At 37.1% G+C, this 19,811-nt stretch overlaps 1 protein-coding gene and 1 non-coding gene across 4 annotated transcripts in view; both read left to right on the forward strand.

The window, feature by feature from the left end:
- The window catches only part of Tsp66E (Tetraspanin 66E), a 57,816-nt gene that overhangs the window by 975 nt on the left and 37,030 nt on the right, over window positions 1–19,811 (forward strand). The gene's annotated exons all lie outside the window — the stretch shown is intronic.
- Window positions 11,281–11,353, forward strand: TRNAK-CUU (transfer RNA lysine (anticodon CUU)). The gene has a single exon. It is a non-coding gene; the product is annotated as a tRNA-Lys (tRNA).

Below are 19,811 nucleotides of genomic sequence, written 5' to 3' on the forward strand. Positions count from 1 at the left end.
CGAACACGCAGAAGTCTCAAGAAAAATGGGATTCCTTGCTTCCATTCAAAGTGTCGAATAAACCGGAAACCAGCATCAACAGAAATATCGATCAGATTCTGCTCGTTTCTTATTCCATATGAAATTTTCGTCATATTGAAATTGGTCATCCAAATCGAGAACCACTGCAACGGGCACAGCGGCACGTTCATACAAGTTGTAGGCTCGAAAAAACAAAAAAAGCAAAACGTGAAACAGATAAAGGGACGAGTGTACGTTTCGTAAATTTGGAAAGGATCTTATGGTTCGTGCGAGATGAGAGACTCTTCATTTGAGCGGGGGGTTCCATTGAATTCTGCATACTTAGTGTCCCGTTAATATTCATGTTTATTGACTTTTTCTCCGCGGGAACTCGAAGTCTCTGTTGTCAGTGTACCTGCCGAATGAAGTTCGCACAACAAGCTAGTGTGTAGCTCGCCGCTCACGTATGTGTGGGTATCAACATATTTTTGCCGCGACAACGGACAAGGACATTTTTTTTCTCGGTCCTCTTGGCGAACCGCCATGATGGAGATGAGAAAGTCATTGGTTCTCAATTCGTATTTATGTGTACAAACATCGTACTCGTGTACGTTGTATTTGTTTCATTGTATTTTATACTAGGACTACAGAGTTTCTCTCCAAAATTTGTTCGCTTGAAAATTTATATCGTTTCTGAATCAAATGAATAAAAAAAAAACAACCTGAAAAACCTGGGTTCTGTAACTTGACGGAAAAGGGTGCCGGCAACGTCAGATATCTTTGCAAATTTAAATTGAATTCGTGATTCCTATATTTTCGGTTGTTGGAAATTTTTACCTTCTCAAAAAGCGCGCCGGACTTTTTAACTGTTCTAGAAACACGGCGTCATTACGAAAAAAAATCGTTTCTACACTGTCGGCCAAAGTGAGGAAACGCCAGTGCGAACTTCGGGCTGCGCTGACGCAGATTTTTCGATGTTTACCGATATTTACCGGTGGATCTGTGACCTCAGGATTTTTAAGGAGCGTCAATTTTTTATAATTGACAATTAAACATTAAAAATTGAATTTTTGACGAGTTCAAAATTTATGGAAAAACTGAGCGTGTTCAGTGGTTTCGTGGCTTCTGGATCGTACACACGTCGATGTTTCGATGGAAAATTCAATTACTATTTTTCCATTGTTCGTGTTCGGAATAAAACAATTCGCAGCGTTGACCAAAAAACCAACTCTACGACGGGTATTGAGAAAGTTGTCGAATTTGTAAGCTAGATCGCTCGAGGGAAGCTGCAGGATGGGCCGCGGTACCTTCACCGCGTCCCCCGACCCTCGGTCGGGGGACTGACGCTGTTCGCTGATTCGCGCGCGGGCGATCCCAATAAATTATAACCCGCAACGAGACGAACGCTCTAAACGGTCGGTACTAAATTCAATCTCCTGCCAATAACCGTAGCGAATAATCGATACCTTGTGCTGTGATTAAGGTACGGTGACTCAAAAAAATTTCTGTACATAAAAAAAACCATCGGAAACTCGAACAAAAATTTTAAATATTTACACAATTTAAGGTAGATGGGTGAATATTCGCTATCCAAGATTACGAGATGATATTTTTGGTAGGCAAAAATGAACATGTACTGGATAGATTTGCAAAATTTCGACGCTAGTTACCGTGTAGTTTAGCAGCAAATTAATTATTGAATATCGACTTTTCTCTGACACTTATCACTCCGGCATATGAAAGCCGTACACACATGAAAAGTTATTGAATTTTTTCGTTAGTTATATCCAAGATTTCGCAAATAAAATGGATCGTTGTATTTCGTGGATATTCAAGAATACATGAGTATTTTAGTTTTTAAACCTTACCATTGAAAATCGGCTGAAATATGAAAAAATATCTGATGAGAAATCATTCTCGGATTACACGACAAATGGATCAGTAACGTTTGACAACGCTGCATTCAATATACGCTCGCGTGTGACGTCAGTCGACTTTTTGGTCATATTTTGTTGTTCGTTAGCTTCGCCACGTTTTTTTGTAAATTTTTACAAAACGACGATTTTTATCCCGGTAAACTTTTTGATCGTTCATTTTTTCATTTTCCTCCACTGCAATACTACTTTGGACGGTAAACTCATTTCATAACTTATAAAATCTGTAAACAAAAGTGACAGCGTGGCATCAACAGCAGCGGCAGCTGCTGCACCACGCTAGTCAAAATGAACTCTTCAAACGTTTATTTAATACTAAAATTGTATAAAAATGTTGGTTCTTTACCAATTATATTTCTAAAATAATAAAATAATTGTTTTCAAGCAAGTTTCGTCTTTTGAAATTTTCGAAAAATATATAGTTGCTGCAAAAATCACGTAGCCGTCACCCATCAACCTTAAGGAGTGATGCCGATTTTTTTGGATGCGGAAATTGAAAATTGTCGGAATTCTCAACTCAAGTCAGTGAATTTTTTGGAAACTGGTACAACTGCATATGGTCACGAAACTTTTGGTACTCTGACTTTAGGAAATGAGGCAAAAGCATTGTCTATGGTCAAGCAGCAGTCGATGGGAGTGAAGTCACTGGCCACTGTTTATGCACGCACATTTAGCTGTATTTCAGTAAATGAATCCGCTTTCTCTTTGGTTCTACTTCTTCATCCGTGTCTAATATCACGTGACCCAAACTCCCTTGACGAGTTTTTATTTATTTAAATCTCGTTTTTGAGCTTCTCGATCCGGATGAGTAAGCTCTCGAAAACACGAAAACTCGTTGAACTACTCTCACCGGTGCTACTTTTTTTCGCAGAGCGTACAGTGCAGCTCGCTTTGTTTCCTTGCGAATAAAGGACTTTATGTTGATATTATAATTCGATGACACAGTTGCCATGTTGTGTATCTAAAAAATTTTAAATATCAAAAAATTGCTAGTGATATTTACTTTCACGAATATATTTTCTCCATAATAGTCCATAATCTTGGAGCTCAGAATTTCGTTTCGCGATTCTGTGGTCCCCTTTTTCCATATTTGTGCAACTGTTGTGCATGATAATCGAATAACAAACAAATAAATGGAAAAAACAACAAAATTTCGCGCTTTGTAACAAACTTCGATGTTACTAGTAACCTTTATACAGATGCACATTGCAATTTGTACACGCTTATTATGTTACGCCGTTTTATGTAAACTAAACTTTGCTCACATCGCAGAATCGCGGTTCAGAGACACGCGATTTCCATCGTTTCCACTTTCTGTGCAATAATATCTGCATTTTGTTGTACTACCGGACGTTTCGCATCCCGATAGTCATGCCCTACATATGTATACATTCATATTTCTATATAAACTGATCCGCGATCATGTGGGTTGTAAATCATGACAAAAAAGAAGAGATTTTATCGCATTTGAGGGCGGTTGTCAGCCGGCAAACGGTAATTAAAAATGCTATATATTTTCCCCTCTTTGATTTAAGAGAATGGAGGTAAAACGTTGTTTGGGTCGGATACTAAAAACGTTTATTTCCGTTACGAATTCTCGTGATCCGTTTATTGAGTTTTGTTCGTTTAATTTTTTCTCTCTTTCATAATCTTCGATCAAAATTTGTACAATTCTTTCGAATAGTTTTTTTCCTTGTGTAGTTTCAATCCTTTTTAGTTTATAGTTGGGGGGGAGGGAAGGGCAGCCGGGGCAAAGCGTGTAATAGCTCCCCTTCCGAAGAAGCTAAAGATTTTTTTTTCAATGGAACGTTGCAGAATTTGATCATGTCACACAGAACAATCGTTTAAAACTTGAAATTCAATAAAAAAATCCATTTTTTTCGGAATTTTATATTTTTGTGTTTTAAATTCGAAAATTAACTCACGCAGTGGAGGATGAGCGTTGAATGTGTTACAACGACGAGTCCAAATGTAAACAAGCTTGGCTGAACGATTTGCTTACAGCAAGGGCCAAGGGAAAGGGAAAAATCGAAAAAAATCGTCACCAATATTCAGATTTTTTAATAAAATGGGTTGTCCGTGAGAGCCTTTGAAAACTCTGTGACGTCATAAAACCAGGGTACTCGCGTATTGAAGAACACGGCAGGGCTCGCGCCGGCTCTTTTTTACACACTAGTTTTTTCTTTTAAGAGCATGGGATCAGTCGACTAACCTCACCTCGAATTTTCGAAATGAAAATTCTCCGCTGTTGTTTGACTAATCAAAAAAAGGCTCTGTCAGCGGACGTGGAAAGATGGCAAAAATACGCTGACAGGGGCTTTTTTTTATTGATCGAACCGTGTCGAACATATTCAATTTCGAAAATTGCAGCTATCTCTCTCGCACTCACGGTGGCGAGATAGCGATTGCTCCATCACCTTAAGGTAACTCCTGTACTGCATGCTAGTCAAATGAGTGCTAAATTTTCAAAACGCTTTTAGACCAAGTTCAACGTACCGATTAAACTTATTGTTAGTAGATATGTATTCAAGCATATTTTATTAACGTGAAAAAATATTTAAAATGATAGTTTTGCAAAACTATCAACTGGTAGATGCAAATTTCCATGATGACACATTTTCACAGCTATTTTTCAAAGAATCATCTGTATTTTTTAACCGATTTTATTGCACCAAGTCTCATTTTGTTCCTCAACTGATCCTCTACGAATTCACCACGTAGATTTTCCTTTAAACTCATTCCTGAGAGAAATTATGAATGAAAAAGTTTTTTCACTTAATGAACAATTAGCTGTAACAGCGAAACGATCGAGTTAAAAAAAAAAAACTACATGGTGGATATATAGAGGGCCAGTTGACGAACAAAATGAGACTTGTTGAAATAAAATCGATCAAAAAATGCAGATAATTCTTTGAAAAATACCAGTGAAAGTGTGTCAGCGTGGAAATTTGCATTTATCAGTTGATGGTTTTGCAAAACTAATGCTTTTAATATTTTTACATCTCAATAAGATATGCTGTAATACAATTCCACTAACAATAACAAATAATCGGTACGTTAAACTTGGTCTAATAGCGTTTTAAAAATTTAGCACTCATTTAGCACTTGCAGCGGACGAAAACGTGATTTTTTTGATTTTTTTTCGACAAGAAAATCAACGTTTATTGAAAAACTATGAACGACATTCCTTAGTATACATATGTTCGCGTAGTTGTATAATTTTTGTCATCAAAAAATTTCTCAAAATGGCGCAACTCCAGCTGTATTTCAGTAGCACGTTTTTTTGAGCATCAGTCGCAATGGACATGATAACTAAAAAACTATTAATCCGCTCCCTACCAAATTTATGCCACTTATTTGGTATAATAATAGCTTGGGCCTGGACGAAGGATTTGTAAAAATTTTGTTTTAAAAAAATGGCGACAGTTTCAACAAAAAATTCATTTTTTAAGATGCTAAATTTTCGTTTTTTTGTCACAATTTTTTTCCCCAACGAAATACGAAATCCTTCGTTCAGGCCTTTTTGAACTTTGCAAATGCTTTTTTTTTTCATCTGCAATATATTTGTTTCGCGTCTATTAGACCCAGAATTAGTTAGAAGTCGAATAATACCACGAAGAAAGATCAGTTCGCGCGACTGCTATTGCGCATGTACGACAAGAGTATACCGGGAGGTCCGGTTTCACCTTACCGGATGCGTGTTCGAGTCATGGTGCACAGCGAGATTAGTTATCTTTGTTAAAATCCAATACGTTAAAAAAATGATCTTTTTGTTATTTCGTAATAATTTAAAAACATGAGTAGTTTCTTGCATACAAATAAAAATCTATGAGTTCGTTTGCGTGTGCGCGCGGTGCGGTCGTAATACGAATTTTTACGGATTATAATTTATGCGTAACCGAAACACCATAACTTGAGTGCTGGGGAACCGGTTGTTCCAGTACCTGAAAACGGTTACACGAACTTGCGCTTGTAATAATCCGACACTACCTGTAATAAGTGGTAAAGTGTTAACGCATTGCGTTCGAGATTCCCTAAGATTTACGACTGACGAAAAAAAGCGTGACTTTTGCGACTATTTTTATCGCCTCAATAAACAGGTGCCATTCGCTCATTTTCATCGAAGCAATCAACATGCTGGAGTTTACAAACGAATTTCAAGCGAGATTCGAGGGTTGAAAAATAACATGCGATTGGCGAGTGCCAATTTTTGTTCTCGAGTTGTCAAAGATGAAAAAAATCATCGTGGAATCAATTATATGGACATCGAATCTCGGAAGTAGATCCCGTGTTTTCACTTCGTCCCCATGAATGCCTCAATTTCAAGAGTGGAAATAAATACGCTTTTTAACGATCGGCCCAAAGGTTTTTATACGCATTGAAATCCTTCGAAACTCTTGTCTCGCGTGCGTACCGCATTTTTAAATTCTACCAAACGATCTTGAGACGGTTCGTGTGACGTTTATTGTTGCCTGCAACCTTGAAACAAGACTCACACTTATTTTCAGTGGATAAACGATTCGGTGACCTTCGGTCAACGCCTCATTTATAAAATTATGAGACGAACGGAAACTCCTGCAAACATTATTTGATAACGACATTTTCGTGAGACAAAGCTGCAGATTATTGCTTAATTGGCGACTTCCGCTCAATCCGTTTTCTTTTTTGAGTTCTTGATCCACTGTTACAGAATAAATCATGGTCGTAAATCGATAAAAAAGTATGCAGGTAATAAAACAAAAGGTGTGAGGAATCGTCGAACGATTCGCTTTCTGCAAATCTTCAAATAATGTGAATCATTTCTGAATCATCTCTAGACATTTCCGGGGCTTATGGATCACCCTTGACATGAGATTCTCTCTAGTGCACGAGTGTGCCCCCGAATAATTTACTCATCGTGAACTCTATCCTCCTTCTTCTCAATGTGGCTGGGCCAAGGCCACTTCTTTCAATTACAGACGAAGGGTCGCATTGGGCCAATTCAAAATGATGAACGAACGAGCTCAGTTTGTGTTTTCATACACAAAAGTATAAAACTGAAGTTGATCTATTGCTTTTGCGATTATTCGGCAACTCATTCCCAATATCGCGAGCCTGTGACGAAGTTTGCAACATCCGAGTCCAACGAAATGATCTAAAAAACCTGCCAATAATTCCAGTAATTCTCCAATTTCGTTCCCTGTCAAATTCACAATTTGTAGTGAAATAAAAAATTGGTGAATTTCGTTGGACTCCAACGTTGCAAACTTCAGCGTTGTGCGGGCCTCACAATCACTACTGAAATCTTTCGTACGGTTCTCGAAAGTTGTGCTCGTTAATTCGATACATGCGAAAATGGAAGCGCCCATTTTGACATCATTCTACGTGGGTTAATCCATTTTTATTCCGGTTGGAAGAATGGTGTCGAAATGTTCAAGATTAAATTAGCTCGAGATCAGGCAGCACCGACGATTTCATCGAAACCAAGAATTCTGGCTAACGAGTGAATCGATGTAGCAGTGTTCCATGCATACAAACTAGAAATTAAAAAAAATTTGACATCAATTATTCCCTTTCCCTTCTTATAAAAATAGAGCACCAAGAGCAGATGCTCGCGAGAAAACCGAATGTTCTTAATACTATTTGAATTATATTTACTATCAATTATATGTTTACTTATGAATTTATAAACGAAAGTCAACACGATTCGATGTTGAGTGTCCATACAAACATTAAAGCAGTACAGTCCGAGTGTCTGTAATAAGGAATGATGAAGAGAATCGTGCGTGCGTCACCGTTAAAAAAATTTAATGGTTAAACGACGAGATATAAACCAGTACATACGTACTATGCATAAAATTGCTCAAATTATGCTTCATGGCCACTAATAATATGGACTCGCGTGAATATCACGATCAAATGTGACCTAGCATTATCAATCTTGTATAGACATTAAGGTTTCTCTCTAGGGATGAAGAGCTGCAGTGCAGGGGGAAAATTGTTAGTTCCTTTCTTAAAAAAGACATTTCGATATATCAAAATGTGAAGCCTCTAATCGTTGCCATGGTTTTGTTTATTGGTTGCTGTGACCGAATTGTTACCAAGCGTCATTAGTTGCCACCGACCATATATTAGATGTAAAAATTGAAGCGGACGTGTAACGCCTATTGTACTGTCTATACAGCTGTTATTGACAGAATTTTTCACGCGCTTTCATGTCATAATCAGTGTTCAAATGTTTGGCATAATTAAAACATGGCAGAAGCGTCTAAAAAAAAACAAGTTTTTATTAATTACATCAATATTTTCTCATCCGTCCTTCATATTTTATTGGACTCCCTAGGCATAAGTTGCGTCGATCGGAAAATGTAGTCTCCGGTTTCAAAAAGCGCGCGCGCGGTTGCAACGTTGCCATCATTAAAGTAACATATGAACTTCCAATAGTCACCATTTTACCAGAAAAAAATTATTAACTGGATTTTACGAAGCTGTAAACGTATTCTTCAGATATTTTTCTATCACTCATGGAAGTTTCTGCAATAAGTGTTTTCCAATGCCTGCAAATTCCATATATAATGATGGGAAAACCACTGAAACCCGTAAGAGACCGTGTTAATTTGGAGAATCCGTTTTAATTTTTGTCTCACGAACAAAGTATCCTCGGGCCTTAAAATTTTTACAGGATACTTTTTTATTATCATTCATTACTGTATTCAAATTTGGTTTTATCGAAATCTCTTTGTTAATTCGATTACCAGATGAAATTTCTTAAGGAGGCTCAGTCGCGAATGCCTGCGCAGCAGAAAAAATAATTTTTTAATATCTCATAGTTAGATTATCAATAATGACATGTGCGAAATTTCAGATGGGGTCATCGACCATTTAAGAACGAAAAAAATAGTGAAAGTTAGGATTTTTAACACGGGTCTTATGGAAGAGTCACTCTCAAAACGCGTGTCCTAAGGGATATATATACCCTTGCGCAACAGAAATAAACAAAAAAATAGAGTATTGTTCTCCAAATCGTAAGGATTCAGAATATATCGAAAAGTTTGGGAAAAGTTCTGGGACGTTTCGTGACGGTGAGACGATTCCGCAACGTCGCAGAAATCAGATGTTCAGCACAGCGCTGAAGCGCATGCGCGACATTTGAAGCACCGACTGCCTAACCTGGAATTTGTGAAAAACACATGCACGTCCGGACGTGTGTATACGCCTACATAAAGAGTTTAAAAAAACGAATCAATTGTATAAAAACAACAAGTTTGAACGATTAACACAATTTATATATCAACAATAATAAATAATGTTATATATCACAGGTAATGAGACCGAAAAAAAAATCGTAATAGATCGTTGAGTATTTCTGTATGAAATCAAGTCATTTTCAGCTGTTGAATTATTTTCTCTATATTTCAATGTTGCCACTTTTTTGTGAGCAGGATCGTAACGTCAAATTGTACCTTTTTCTGTTATTTTTTTTATTGATGTGTGACAGATTATTTCTGTTTTAAATTATTATAATAATCGTTTTATAATACATTGTGATATTGCAAATATGCGCATTTAAAAAAAAGGGGGGGTGCCCCACGCATACACTCCCACAGATCCCGGCCCTGCTTCCTTAAAATGAATTACTTTGACTGCGTTTAGTTTTATGTATTCATTTGTTGAATTCAATATCGATGAAATGTACTGCAATATTGGGGAAAAGGTTCACATGACAGAAAGAAAATGCCAGCAGCTTTTCCATCGATTGCCTCTCATGTGTTCTTTGTCTCCCTCTTCCTTCGACAACCCACTTGTTCGTCTTTCTTGATAGAGTTTTTTCGAAGGCAGAGCTAGTGCAATACCTAAAAGGGGTCTCGAAGGGCTACTAATGACATTATCTTATCCGGCCTCTTAATCGAGTAACGACCTACGCGTGTAAAATTGTTTCTCCTCCAGTCAAGCTCGTAATCGAGAGCAGTAATAAGTCGGGTCATTTACCAATTAAATTTGCGTCACAGTATGATTATCAATGAGATTCAATGACGAATTGTCAAAAACATAGTTTTGGAAAAAAAGAGAATGAAAATAGAAATAAAATGGTAAATAATTATATTTTCAGTTATAAAAATGAAAATTTATCATCAATCACTGATTGTGTTGTTGGAATTATGCACACGGAGAAAAAAATAGTAAGAATTGATATGCCGCCATAGTATTAGGGTTCTATATCGCCCATTTTTGAAGTTTTTACCAAAAACGTTGTAACTTTCGTGTCGTTTTCAAATTGGAATTTCTTAATTGTTTATATTACAGTTGAGCATAGTACAATTCCAAGAACTCGAACACAAGCATCGATAATCTTCCGAACTGTTTAGAATTTACTATTGTTTGTACATGGCAGAATTTCATTCGCGCTTGTACGTTTTGGTATGACATATCAATTTTCATCGAGTTTTCGCTTCACAAAAAATTACTATTTACGTTCGTAAGAATTAATAAAATTACCATATAGAACCCTACTCCTATGGCACCATAGTAGTTTCTACTGGAATTTTATCTCGGTGCATACGAATTCTAGGATACAATCGAGCAAAGATTGACCACCACAACGAGGATGATTGCGTGTGAAGGGCATCTGCCAAAATCAGTTCTCAATGGCTGAATTTTCTACATTTTTGCGTGTGATTTTGTTAAAAATCAATTTTTCACTGTACCCAAATAAAAATGAGAGGAACTGCTGATTTTTTGTCCATTGGAACACAAGCATGTGTTAATATCGATGTTCCAGTGAATAAAATGTGTCCGAACTCCTAGGAAATCAATGAACTTTATAGACTCGTAGATACGAAGCCTGTTGAACTTGCCTATGCTTGTGTGAATCGACAACACAATAGCACAAGACTTTATTCATTCATTCATGCTCTTAGAAGGTATCGTAAAACTGGCAGCGTCGGGGTTATTGCGCTTGATACTGACAATGGGAAATGCGTTGGTGCCTCGGATATCCTCTTTGCGTATATACATAACGACCCCCGTACCGCATTCATTTTTTTCTTCTTTTTCTCTATTCCTTCTCTCAGCCATTGAATAACGATAATGTCTCGTTAGCGGGAGAAGAACATCGCGAAACGGATAGAACGAGAGAGAAATGGTTCGACGATCTCTGTATATAAAAAAAATGTAATTACATTGAGTGGAATAAATTCCTCTCATTTTTATCAAACGGTCATATATAATTTTTTTATTTTCACAGTTTCAGATCATTGTTGAATCATTCAAATGGAACCCTGAAAATTTCTTGAATAAAAATAGCCGCAAAAAATATTTTTTTCTTATACTCGAATTTCATGGGCTTTTAGTACGATGAAATATATTCGCCCGGCTAGCTCAGTCGGTAGAGCATGAGACTCTTAATCTCAGGGTCGTGGGTTCGAGCCCCACGTTGGGCGTTAATTTTTTCAATTTTTTTTTTTTTTCTATAAAAAAGCTATTCTTATTTTTATCGTTCATTGACATAATTTGTATTGTTAAACATTTTTTTTTGCATTCCAATTAAAAAAACACCGTTTTTTTGCTTAATTGTTTTGAAGTTTCTGCCGGATGGACTTAATCGATTGTCCCTTCATGCTGTTTTCATAATTCAATAAATTTTAAGGATTTTCCCAAATTTGATTTTTATTATAAACACTTTTAGTTTAAACAATGGAGATTTTTGAAAATTATTTCTTCAAGTTTGTATAATACAATGAAATGAAGTATTATTATTATTATTATTATTATTATTTGAGCGGAGCAATATTTGTTTGAACGACGCTAAAGTCCAACGAAATGAACGAAAAAACTATTTGTAATTCACCAATTTTTTATTTCACGATCATTGGTGTAGGTTGAAAAACTACGAATTGCCAATTCGACAGGGAACAAAATTTGAGATTTACTCGAATTATTCGAGAGTCTTTTTACATCATTTCGTTGGACTCCGAAGCTGCGAACTTCATCGTCATCTGTGTGATCGTAAAATAATGGCATTGGGACCGAAGGTTTTGAGGTCATGATAACTGTCTCGGAGGTAACGTGAAAAGTGAAAGAGTTAAAGAGGAAAAAAGCTTTGAAGGGAGAGAGGGATGATACAAAGAGGAAAAGAATGAAAGGCAGAGAGAACTAGAGAGCTCATCGTGAGTCCGAGCGAAAGAATAATAATCTCGGCAAGTATTACTTTCGCCTGGAGCGTGAGAAAGCGAAGGGTGCTTGAATTACGAGGTGCACGCATATAAAATACATATGCACTCGTACAAGTGTGCTAACACGTACGTATAAAGGAGAATAGAACATAGAGCACTGGCCATTGATGATGCTGAGAGAGCATCGTAACGATAGTAAAATAAAACCTGTAAAAGCCACTCTCGTTACTGTTGTATCTCCAGCTTGAGAATCGTTGAGAATGGGGATAAAACTGACGTACTACTCTCGCGACGTTCCGTATTATTTTTCGTTTTAGTCTTTCTCCGCGCGAGCTTCTTTCTCTTCGTGACTCTATCATTCGAATATAATGCGCCGAGGATCCTCTTTAATGATGCACACCGCTTCGATGCTTACCGACAGAAAGAGAAATTTTTACTTTATCCTTCTTGCCACATAAATCTCGTTCAATTTTTAACACGAAACCAAACATGAAAAATACACAGAAAAAAAACCTTTGGCGGAGCATCGACTTATCTCGATCGAACAACTTCTCAAAGCCATTGAAACATAAATAATCTCACGAATTGTGTTAGAGAAGAAAATTTCTACTTGGAGCTCAGTTTCATATGGTAACGAAAATGAATTTATTCAAATTTTCACCATTAAAATTTTATTGAAACTAACCCAAAACATCGTTAATCCCGTAAAACAATTTATAAAGATAATCTCAACAGGAAAATCCACTTTTAATAATTATCGACAATCGTGTTTTTAAGCACGCCAATTTCCGAGTGATTTTCATGGTGCAGAGTTGAGAACCCACGAGACCCTGGGTTGCAACTCTCGTGGCCGTTTTAGCCATAATCGATAGCTCTCGTCGCGAGTAACATTAAAGGGCTTTCCAATGTGCTCACTCTCTCTTTATTTTCTCTTACGTGCTTCCTCCTTTTCTCTTACGTCCTTCCTAATCCTTTGTCTCTACGAGACGATAACTTACGTTCAATTGTCTATGAGAGTTTTCTCATTCTGCGATCCCACACCTATGAGCACTAAACTATTTCCAGCATACGGTGCTTCAATTCACCAAACACAAGTGGAGGCTTTTATTCTCCAGAAACGTTAATCTTGCAATATTTCCTGGCTATAATCCCAGCTAATATGAAAATTCACTCTCAAATATTCATTTCCTCAAAATTTTATATTCAAAGCCATTAAACACAATTATAAGTACACATTTTCTCGACAAACAACCCAAACCCATTGTAGCTCTTCATATATGTAATTATCTTGTAAATTCATTACAATATAAAGGGAATTAACGTGCACTTATAGACATACAGACTTTAATACATTTTTTAATTCGTCTATATACACGAATAGTCCAATATTACAAGGGACACGCACTAGACTGACAGCGGGGTGTTGTCATGCAAATCTAATGATCGGTTCGTTGAACCTAGCCACCCTTTCACGCAACTATCAACTCTGCAGCTCGCACGGTTCATCAGTGCACCCCCAACGTAGATTCCTACAGCTATATTGAATTTTTCCTGGATGTGATGACGAGCATGTTGGCTGGACAATGGTCAAATGTCCAGCCCTCTACCTCACTCCCTTAGGTTTCTAATTTCTTTGAGCTCCCTAGACGAAAGGGTGGTTTTAGCCCCACACTGAAATCAATGATTCTCTAACGAAAGCATTTTTTAAGGCTAATCTCCCACCACTTTTCAGGCCCACCCTCTCTCGTTGAACCCTGTCATACTTAGTCTTTTTTTTATTTCCTTTTTTCTCTCGGGCTTCGTGGCAAGACGAAGTGAGACCAGACAAATAACCCGGCGGACACGTAATGCAGAGAGGGCCAGTCTTCGTGTCTCTCAGTACTCTCTCAGCCTCTCTCTCTCTCTCTCTCTTTCTCCCTTTGCGTACACACGTAAACTCTCGTGTCGCGCGTCATACGGTGTCGTTATGGATACGAGTGGACACCAACAGACTATTTTTTATTTTTATTTTCCTATTCTACGTTGCTTTGTCCACAATAATATGCTACAGGCATCCCCTCACTTTTATATGCCTATATATTTACAAAGGGATTTTTATATACTGCTTGAAATAGTGGGAAACGCGCGGTGGGGAATATTTCGTATTGCTCATAAACAGGGCTTTTAACATTTTGCTTATCACTGCCTCGCTCTGTATATACAGAGACGTACTGGGGAAATGTCCTTACACGCATATATTTTTCACATATCAATTTACACACAATAGGAGTAAATACGACGACGTTTAGAAGGCTCGCGTGTGTGTTAAAGTATTGAGTAGAGACAGATAAAAAAAAAAGTAACAATTGCGATGACGATGCCAGGGAAGGACAACGCGGTAAAGACTTTTTCAAATTCGTGGAAAGTGATCGATATATATAACGAGTATTACGAACATGCTCGAATGGAGAGTCACGAGGCAGTTGATATGATCTTTAGAAATAGCGATTAACTTGTTTCGCTTGTCAATCTATTGGATCGCATTGTTACAAAGGATTTAACTGAATTTTTAGTTTTCCGTTTTTCCTACAATTCTTGTTTTCATCGTTCTCATAACTGCTCGGGCACTCTCGATATTTGCGTCGAACACAACATGGACGGAAATAACTTTTTGGCAGTGAGTACGTAGTTCCCATTGCTTTGGGTTCTTTTTTTTCTTTTTTTGTAATATTGGAATAAGGCATTTTGAGACATTACATTGAATACAGAAAGTGATGCTGGCTTTTCAGTTGGTTAGTAATAATCCTATGAAGATAAAAGAGAAAAACACTCAATTCGGATATTTTTAATTGGCACAAAAGGAAGAAACGAGGAGAGTGAGAGGGCGTGGAAGGATAATGAGGTTCGTTAGCTCACACTCTTTCGTCACGATTAAAATCTATGGCCACCAATTTAAAGTTACATTTTTTTTTATCGCCGATGAAACTTTTTTTATTCTCAATTAAATTTGGCTCGGACGATGCCATTGGTTGTGGCAACGACTTTGAATATTTCATTCACAACTCCAGGCTAATTACGTTTTTCAAAATGGAGATACAAGAGACAAAAAATTTCGAACTTGGCAATGTTTGAGGGAGATTTGAGTGAAAAACAAAAGCAAAAAATTGGCGAGATCTCGAATTCTGTACACAGTTCTCACACTCGATTGCGAATATGCCAAAAACAAAAATGAAAAATATTCAATTAAGAATTTTATTTGTAAATGTTGAAATAATTTAATGAGTTCATCATTTTTGTCGGCATTTTACTCTCGCTCTTATCGTACACCGGGGAACCTTTTCGTATTTTCTTTTGTTTCTTAATAAGAAAAGTGAGAGCTTCACTCTCATTTCTTTCTCAGGGCCAAGCATCGCGTAGTTTCATTTATGCGTCATTAATCACACTAATAATGCTCGCTTATAGCGCACGGTTCAAGTTCAGTGGATTTCTCATCGGGGCGACAGGATCTTTTTCTGCGTTTATGTTGCCCCTGTGTGAGCGTGTGCGTGTGCGCGTGGGCATCGGTCATCTTGCCAGATCGATGAATCGAGACAATGAATGACTCTCGGTTTGCAGATACTAAAAACATCGTCGAATATAAGAGCAGATATTTACAGAGAAAAATACCCAAACGCGAAAACAAGGATCAAATTTATATCAACGAAAATACGACTATGTGCATTTGCATTTATGCGAATTCACGTATTTTTTCGTTTTTACACGTGTTTCCCCCGAAATATTCTTCGTCTTCGGAGAATCGTTGGTCACGTCGAAGGGGAGAAACGCGGCTGCATGTGACGCTTCCGATTTATCTACACAGAAAGACTGAACCGAGACAGGGCGAAAGAGAAATCGTTTTCTCGTCTCTTCCCCCGAATTTTCTTTGTCCCGTTTATTACGTGTCTGCGTACGAACACGTACAGCATGCGCGTGTCTTTATGTATGAGTACGTTTCTATGGATGGGTAATCGAGCGTCCATGGACCAAATTCTGATACACACCGTGTGCGAGTATTGATTTTTGCAACGTGTCTCCAATGTTCCCGCCAAAGTGTTCTTGGATTTCATGAATTCGCTCAAAAAATACATGGCCACGAAAGTATAAATTCGTAATGTGCATCTTATTTTGCAAATTTTATTAATCGCTGTGAGGAAAATACAAGAGTATTCAACTAACGAATACTACAAAGTGAGCGGTTATTGGTCCCAGGTCTGCAGTTTATACAATAAAGTATTGAAATAACTCGATTAACCCTCTCAGACCGAGACCTATTTCGCGTTGACGGAAAATGATTCCCTTCATAATTTTATCTCAAAATACTTTCTAGTTTCCGAATCCATTGTGACATTTCGGTTTTTTTGTTGGGAAATATGAATTTTTGAATGTTCGCTGCGCGCAGCACCAGGTCCTTGGGGAGCAAAATCAGGAAAATTTACGAATGAATCTAGCACCGAATACCTTAAATACATCATATTAGCTTCCCTTTGAAAGGAAATAACGTTTGGAGTACGAAAAAAAAATTTATACCCACTTTTCTTTTGCGATATAAAGCACCTTTTCACACAACGCCAACTCAACATGAAACGCCGACTTCATATTAATATTTTGATGAGTTAAAGCTGTTTATCTCTTGGTTTAGGAGTATCTAAGGTGCAATCTAACCTTGCTTGATGGAAATAGGCAGTTAGAACCCCGACCTTACTGACCGATGCAGTTTTATTGGGCCTGGAAGCGCATGTTGCGTAGAAGCAACATACGGTCCGAGAGGGTTAAGGAAGTTCATCCGGTACGGAGTTAGTTTGAAGAAAAATTAACTCGTAACTTGTACTGCCTATACAGCTGTTATTGACGGAATTTTTCACGCATGTGTCATAATCAGTGTTCAAAAGTTTGGCATAATTAAAACATGGCAGAAACCTCTTTAAAAAACAAGTTTTTATTAAGGAAGATCTTGCGTTACTTGTGATTCAAAAATGCAACTGAACTTTTTTCCTCCCTTAATGATCATAAAAACGATTAAAATTTATTCTCGCAATTATTAAAATTTTGTGCAACTTATTTGTTAAGATTGATAAATTTGGAATATTATGATTGCAGTTAAAATGCTTTCGTAGTAAAATCGTCAAGCAAAGTGTGACAACAGCCATCTTCTATTCACATGCGTATGCATATCTATATTTTAAACCAGCTGGCTCATGGGAGTTTTCAAAAAGTGTTTTTTCTTTTTCCATTCCCAAGTTATTTTCAACGTTAACAAGGGTTTTTTAAGGCATCATTGGTCTCTAAAAACATTCTACTTTCTTATTTTCGTTTTTGGCTCTTCAAAGTTAGGAGGATCCTATTACATTAAATTCAAATCATCACACAGGGAGTGTACCTGTCATAAGAGCCTATGTATAACCCTTCAAAAAATGTGATTTTTGTTCATTGATTTCTCGATAACTAGACGGTAGATCCTCGAATAATTCCGGGAATAGACGCATGGTGTATATTTCTAGTAAATTTCAAAATGTCAAGTGCCTTAAAGTTGAAATTTTCCATTTCTATTAGATTCGCGTTAACTTCCTTAATTACGTTGCCAACGTTGCCGGCATGAAAGTGACATATGGGCTTAACCTCTCAATAGTCACCATTTTTCATGACACTGAAGCTTGCAATGTTCGAGTCCAACGAAATGATCTGAAAAAACTCTCCAACAATGATTCGCGAAATAAAAAATTTGTGAGTTACAAATGTTTATTTTGTTGCACTCCAACGTTACAAACTCAGCGTCGTCATTTTTCGAGGAAAAAATCATTAATTATGAACTTTATAAGTATTGAACGGATTTTACGAAGCTGTGCAATAAATATTGAGGGACGATATATTTATTTTGAATAATTATTTTATCGATTAATTGTAAGGGTGACATGTTCTTGATTTATGAGTTCGATCATAACTGTTGATTCTTCTCTTTGTTTTTCTTGATATTACTTTAATTATATTTCAAGGCATACGTAATGCTATTATTTTCATACTCCTACACTTATGAAAGTTTCTGCAAAAACTGTTCGTCAATGCCTGCAAATTTCATATAAAAAGACGGGAAAACCACTGAAACTCGTAAGAGACCGTGTTAATTTGGAGATTCCGTTTTAATTTTTATCTCACGAACAAAGTATCTACGGGCCTTAAGGATATATTGCACAGGCGATACAATGTTGCAATGCTAAACCATGCTAAAAACATAAAAAAATTCAAAATGATCAGAATTTTATAAAATTTGGTGAACATATTCTTTAGTGCCAAATTTGACAATACAAATTTTTTAAGATTTTTCTTCTGTACAGTTATTCAGTAATTGATCACTAAAGTTCACGTGTATAAGCATAGCGTTTCCATATATATAGGTATACATTCCGGGCATAAGAAATCTGCTTTAATGCGTAATTACTTGATAACTAAACAGAAGAAAATTTTGAAAAAATTTGTGTTTTCGCACTTGATGTTGAAGAACATTATCACCAAATTTGATCAATTTCTAATTATTTCGACTTTTGTATCATTCACCCTTAAAACTTTGACAGGACACTTTTTTATCATTCATTACTGTATTCAATTTTTTAAATCGAAATATCTTTATTAATCCGATTATCGGATGAGCTTCCTTAAATGCATCCGGAGCTCATTCATTGCTCCGATAATTCGCAATGAATGAAGCTGAAAATAATAAAGGAAAAAAGGGAAGAGTGAGAGAGAGAGAGAGAGCGCGCTTTCGTGGGTCGGTACATGTGAGGATGCTGGTCGATACATTAACATGTCAATGATTCACAGGCAATTAGACCCGGTGATAGTCATTCAAATGGCCAATTATACAACTCATTTTTTCTCTATTGAGCCCCCACGACATGCTACGTGACACTAACAGGGCTAATCAACAAAAAGTCAAACTTGCGCGCGCTTTCGTACGCGTGTTCCACTTTGTTCTATTTTAATCGAGACGTGCCGGACGAAACAAGAAACGTGAAAAGAAAAGGAGCCTCTTGCCCTTTATTAGTCATTTAATTTCGTAGGAAATTTCAAAATTACTCACGCTCCTCCCCCCCTCTTTGCTTCGCTCACCGCGCTTCTCTCCTTCCGCCCAGCTTTTCGCATTGCTTCGTGTCTCTCGTCGAAGTGACTCTTTATTTTAGCTCTGTGATAACGCTCGTTTAAATGCCTCGATTTATCTATGTCGGACGCCATAGATTAGTTTCATCCGGAAGAATTACTTAGCTCATACGTGACTGAGTGCACTCCTCTTTCTCTCTCGCTCTATCTCTTTCTCTCTGTTGTTCACTTTCTCTCTATTTTGCCAATTAATAAACAACTTGACTATTACTACGGGGAGTGGATAATTTTGAGCCACCGTATACATCTCATTGTGCTGATAATCAACGAATGCATTTCCAACTACAAATCGTCATGGGAGTAAGAATAATAAGAATATTAAGCGGAGATCAACTTTGAATCGACTCTTTCGAGTCTTTGCGCAGCGGGCAAAAAGTTAGTTTAAATCCGATCGACTTAATAGCGGTAATAATGAGAAAGGAAAGGCTTATTTCAACAATAGCACGATTCAACTTTTCTTTGTTGGGAAGCAGTACGATGAACTGTACTTCAACTTCATAATCGATACTAGCAACGTCATCGACAATCACTGCTCTTGAACATAAAAGTTTACCTTTTT

Source organism: Venturia canescens, chromosome 4, assembly GCF_019457755.1.
Source record: "Venturia canescens isolate UGA chromosome 4, ASM1945775v1, whole genome shotgun sequence".
NCBI lineage: Eukaryota > Metazoa > Arthropoda > Insecta > Hymenoptera > Ichneumonidae > Venturia > Venturia canescens.